We start from the raw sequence: 6473 nt of genomic DNA, 5'->3' as shown, positions 1-6473 counted from the left end.
ATATATTAATATTATATATATATATACGGACGTATAAACACAATTGCGTCTTTATTAATATCGATTATCGAAGTAAAAATATTTTTCGAACAAAAATTAAACATTTCGTGTAAACATTATGTAATAAGATAAAATTACCAGCTGTTACGATAAGACACGATAATCTTGCATTATAAAAACCACAAATGTTAATTGTACAGAGATGCAATTATAATGTAAAAACATCAAATTGCGTAATTAGCTTCTTAGGTGCGAAATAAATCATGTAGCGCAGTAAACACGAAAATCATGAATCGAAATGTAAATTAAATAAAAAAGCTAAAGAATCGGTAATTTGTCAAGATAATATTTTCTTGTTGGAAAAAGTTATGGGTCGATCACAGACATTAATATGAAAAGCAAATTTGTTTATGATAGCACTCGTTAATCTCGTTAATTATAATTACATCTCATTTCAGATTAACGCATAAAAAATCTTGTTTGCCAGTTATGTTATCAATGCGACCGGTTCATGGTTATCGGATTGCAACATTTCATTTGCACTATTTTGTTCGTTCGTTTATATAAAATAGTAACCTGATTGTAACATAATTTCTGACAATTTAATTACAATTATTTTATTCTCAATAATAATTAAAGATAACTAAGCTTAAATATTTTTTTGTATTATTTTTTAAAAAATTGTGTGTGTGCTTGACTAAGCCGATAATTAATAAGAACATCCGCCTTATTAATTTCTAATTGTTTGTAAATTGCGCAGAAAATCAGTATCTTTTAGTGAATTAAGTGTTGTGAACTTGAACTATTGTAATGCCGACCTTATATTGATTGAATACAATGAGAATGTATATGTATCAAGTGTTACGCAATGCAAATAATCACGCTTGCCCTTGAAGAACTGACATTATTTATTTTTTCTTTTATCAGTAACAGTATAATAATTTACAGTACAGTAACGATTTTGCTTGATTGAAAATATTCCGTCTGAAGAAATAAATGGAAAATTTATTAATATTTCATTCGAAATACTTATCGAAATTCTATCTCTAACTTCCAATTATTTATTAGACATTTTTCAAAATTATCAATTCTGATATAAATCTTTCAGTCTTAGTAATTTTATTATTAGGTATGGGAAAAAGTTCGTGACGTTTTTCCCGAATGGGAATTAAATGGCATTAAAAAAACGTCACGAACTTTTTTACACCTAACCTAATATGTATACTTCATCAAAATTTTTGGCTTGCAATTTAATTAATATTCTTTTATGGTCTTATAAATATAATATACAATATTTATACACGCATATATGTATATATATAAGACTACAATTAATAAGATCAGACAAGTGATCAATGTTAAGAAAGTATAATCTAAAATATTAATATTTTCTTAGAGAAAATTATTTTAACGAAACGAGCATATCCAATGTCATTCTGTTTCAATAGTCGTTAAATTTAATTATGGGATAATGCAAATAACCGGTTCAGAAACTTTCGCCATTAGTATTGACACCATTGGGAAAAAAATATTATTATTTTAATTATCTTAATTTCAGATTATCGAGATATCTTTGTCGCCGCGTGAATTAAATACAATATCCTCTTTTACGGCTTCCTGCTTATAGACAGCGAGGGTGTATGTGTGTGTATACATACACACACACACACACATATATATATATATATATATATCGTGCAATACAACGTAAGGTTAATGTTCGCACAATTACGCCTGATGGAATATATTGCAAATGTAATGAATCACTAGTGACATTATGTGGGACACGTATATATGTACGCGCGTGCCAAAAAATCGCAGCGAGAGCAAGAAGCGAAATCATAATGCTAAATTCACTCGACGTCAACATTAAACGTTGTGGATAATAGCGAACTCATTTATCAACTGCCGACAGTTTAATCGCCGAGGTTGAATTAACGTTAACTCCAACATGCTATCGAATCGATCTTAACGTTAATTAATATCTCCATGACAGTGGGAGAAAGAAATAGAAAGAGGTATCGGAGCTGAGCTGGTGAAACCTGGCGGCAGCGGACCGGTGTTAGTTAATCCTAAACCGGTTACAATTGCGTTGGTCATCGCGGTATCTTTGACTTACTAATTGGATGGATAAGAGACAAATATATCTTATGAAGAGAAGACGGGCGTTTGTGTCGACTAATTTACCATAGAATATTTATATTTTACTTGTCACACGAGTGTTCCTCAAAATTAATACAAAAGTTGTTTGTAAATAGTGTATAAAATTACATCTATTTTTTTTATAAAAAATATCCAATGAAAATTAAATTTATATGACAATTGTATCTATTTACCTATTTACATCATTTAAATTTTATAATGTTTAGCAATGAATTTATTATATTTTATACTAAAAGACTTGAATACATTCTTTTAAATTGAATGATAATAATTGTTTGTCAGAAAATATAAAAATTATTATAAATGATGGGAAATACATTTATCGAATCGCAAATGCATATCTCTAAATAACTCGAACATTCCGAAATATAAGAGAGCTCCAAGCAAACTGCTATCATCGTGAACTTTTATGCGTTTCGATTATCCCGCTCATCATTAACCCGAAAACGAGGGAAGCACTCCAGGAAGCTATTGCGCCCACAGCGCGACATTCGCGAATCTCTCTATCATGCCATTTATGTGACATAATGTCACACTGTAATTTCACGTAATTTATTTGACGGTAGAGATATTTGCTAAATTGTCGTTCGTCGCCACTCAAGTGTGCGCAAAGTAGTAGCCCGTGTAACTGACCGTAGGTGGCCGTAACATAATACGAAAACACGACCATGTCGTAAACTTTCTATTATTATTGTTTCCCGCAAAGCTCTCTTATCGTTTCTGCAAAATGTTTCTCATGATTGCCATATCGAATATTTTGTACGTTAAAACCTCTTCTGCCACTCTCGTTTAGATAATCATACTCGCTCGTTAGTGTGATATTATCGGATTATATTGCAAATTATGTCACTTTGATAAAGCATTTTTATTTTTATTGAGTAAACTACTTATATCATCATCGACTTTATATATATAAACGTTATAAAGACCATCTGAAATTTCAACTACTAATTATGCATTCAAAGAAGTTATATAAATATTATATCATATCGACTTTATATGTTGAAGACTAGTTGAAATTTCAAATTATATATTCAAAACTAGGTAAATACTATTATCATGATACATATATTTTAATAAAACGTAAATTGGGGATGCATATCTCTATTGAATGAATTCGCATTTAACATTAATTGTATTTTCTCAATTCTAAATATTAATGATCAACAAATATGATAGAAAAGCCACATTTAGCATAAGAAATGTATAATAAAAATACAGGTTCTTTTGCGTGTTTCTGCGCCACTGCATTTTACCTACATGCTTCGCACTGCTACAGAACATTTTGTGATTTTCAAAAAGGCAGAAAACGGGGAGTCACTTCATCGAGATTGAATGGTCGACAGTAATAAAACGTCTTCGCTTGAAAAGGTCGCGACTTTATCCAGCATTGTAAGGTTGGAGCTTCTTTCGAAGAACATCCTACACTTGACGGTGATTTCTCGTACACGAAAAATAGAATGATCGTGATATTAACATCGTACTTTTCAATGATATTGTTAGAGAAGAAGAAAGAGATGCGCGGGAAAAAGTTTGGTATAGTAAAGCAGTCGACCGAAATGACTTTATATCTCTATGACATCTTCACGTTAATCTCGAGAAAGAAGAATATTATAGGTTTTTACTCAGCTGTCCTACACATTATATTGTTAGTAAAAATTGTTTTATATGTTAACATTGTTGAATACTTTTTTCTTTTATTTTCATTGTAAAAAATTACCTAAAATTCAGACAAAAGCTGAAGTTTTCTTGCAGTCACATATCTGAATTTTCGAACAGAATATTGTCTTAACAGTGCCTCGATTAATATTGAACGATTTCTTTATCAGTTGAGTTTTCATTAAATTTTTCGAAAATGTTAATAATATCAGAAAATTAAGATAATAAAAAAATTAGGAAAATAAGAAAATTATGTATCTATAGTGTTCCTAAAAAGTAAAATGCATATAAGTTAAAAAAGAACGACCTTTGTCTAACGCTGCTAGTAATTACAGAGGAAAAAAGACGAAAAAACGTAGAGATGGTCCGATTTATGATTCCATGGGACGCACGCGCCGTTGAATAAGAGGAACGATGAAATTGAAAGTTTTTTAAGAAAAATTTGTAATTACCCAGACCGCTGGCCTCGGTAGGTTTACTCGTTTCCTCGTTTTTCGCCGATAACGTCGACCCGGCCACCACCGAGCCATTTACCCCGTACGCTTTACCAGCCCTTACCGGAGGTGGTTGAAGGCGGTCGCTCGTGCAGGATGCTTATATCTGATTGTCCCCCGGGGCTGCTGTAATTAAACTCAGACCAAAATTGCCGGACCAGCCCAGCAAAAGTTCTGTCCGTCGACCCTCCCCGGACCAAGCCGTTTCTAATGACTACACGTAACGGTTATATGTACTTTCGCGCAACGCGACATACAAAGCTCCGCAGTTTTTTATATTAATTCTATCATTCTCAAATCGATCAATTTTGAATTGCAATTCAATATAATTACGACTGAAAAATTCATATAATAATATTGACACAAAGTCCCATTATTGAAGTAGCTTAAATAAAGTGTTTTGTATTAAATATATTTTATTGAGAAAAAGTATATTAAATAATAGTCCCCTTGTGTAAAATATCTAAATTTTGAATATTAAAATTCGAAGCAATTTAAAACGAAATATGTGAATAGAAGAAAACGCAATTAATGACAGTATATCAAAAATTGTATCAGAAAAAATCTCTCATTCCTAAAAAAAAAAATGTATTGATGTATACACAAGTACAATATAAATAAAAAAAATTACAAAAATTGCAAGTTACAAGCACAGCGTATCCTTAGAAAAACTTCATCAAAACTTCGAGCGCCGTTTCTCCCGGTATTTAGGTAACTGCCTTTTGTTCCCGCAGTTACGATGTACGTAAAGTTATAAAGAGGAAAATCGAAGACAGCGGAGGGATGAATCCATGGCCATCGTACGGCAAACACGGACAAAACTATCCCTGTGCCTCGTCGTTCTACAATAATTAACGCCATTATAGCATTTAATTGCCGCGAGTGCCAAGACCACCCTTCGCTTCTACCGCCATCTTGTTTTTCGTTCCTTGCTTTTCCATCCCCGTTTCGCACCCCACACTGCTCGACGCTGCAAGCGCAAAATGGTGGTTAATCCCGTCGGGCGTACGCTTAAATTTCAACTCTATCTAAGTCTCGAAGTAGATTCTTGGTTCGTTGTTTTACCCGGAAGAAACAAGAGTATTTCTCATTCAAAGCTGTAACTTATTTTTAGATATAAACATTCTCGTGAAAAGAATAACTAACTCATTTGTGGCTTTATTTAAACTATGTTAAGAAAGACTGAATTAAATTGAAGAAATTGAAAATCCTTTCAATACCAAAGCAAGAAATATAAAACATTTCTATTGCGTATAGAGTACTCATGTCTACTTCTATCTATTACCTATTAGATACAGACAGATCACGGACAAGTTTCTTATAATTTCCAAGCATCTTTTAATTTTTATGAAACATCTTTTATCCAACTTTGCGTCCCGAAGACAGGTAATTTCCCTATTATAATCAGATAAATCGCGTGGAAACTATAATTCAAACAGATAACGTGGAATAAGTAAGTCTCGGAAGCAGATCATTAGTGCCATAATGGTGCAGTAAAGATAAGATTCACAATTCCTGGAATATTTTCATATATTACCATTCGATTGCCGATTTTAGCAGGATATTTTATTCGTAAATTGAGATTTTTTTATTTATGATATATTTGCAAAGCAATATTTGGGTAACGAAATTTAAATAGCCCACGCTAAAAAGTATGTGAACAAATTTTGAAACATAACTATTCGTCTCAAATTCAATTAAATGTTATTAAATATTAATTCGAATTGACTATGGATTTGATGTGCTACACATACTCGATGTATTCATAACTCGATATATAAGCACGAATGAAGTTGTCTTTGTCATGGTCGTTTTCTTGCAGCGCGCTTATCGGCAGGAGACAATGCAACACATAAATATTTCAATGCTTCTCATATGTTAGGTATAGTACCGCGCACGAGAGAATACATAAAGCAGAGTCAATGATGATGAAAACGCGATGGGCTGGATAGAAATGCATATTATTACACGATTCAGAAAAAATTCAAATTTGTGAGAAAATTTCACGTTTTTTCCAAGATATCGATTTTTCTACTTGCAGCTTTATGCAGATGATAGAAACTCTAATCACGTAGTGATTTGAGATTGAAAAAAAAATTTAATTTATGAATAATAAATTAGTCTTTAAATAAATTATATAGATAAAAATAAATTAGT

The sequence above is a fragment of the Atta colombica genome, unplaced genomic scaffold, assembly GCF_001594045.1.
Source record: "Atta colombica isolate Treedump-2 unplaced genomic scaffold, Acol1.0 scaffold238, whole genome shotgun sequence".
In the NCBI taxonomy this organism is placed as follows: domain Eukaryota; kingdom Metazoa; phylum Arthropoda; class Insecta; order Hymenoptera; family Formicidae; genus Atta; species Atta colombica.
Note: the sequence above shows the minus strand (reverse complement) of the source record.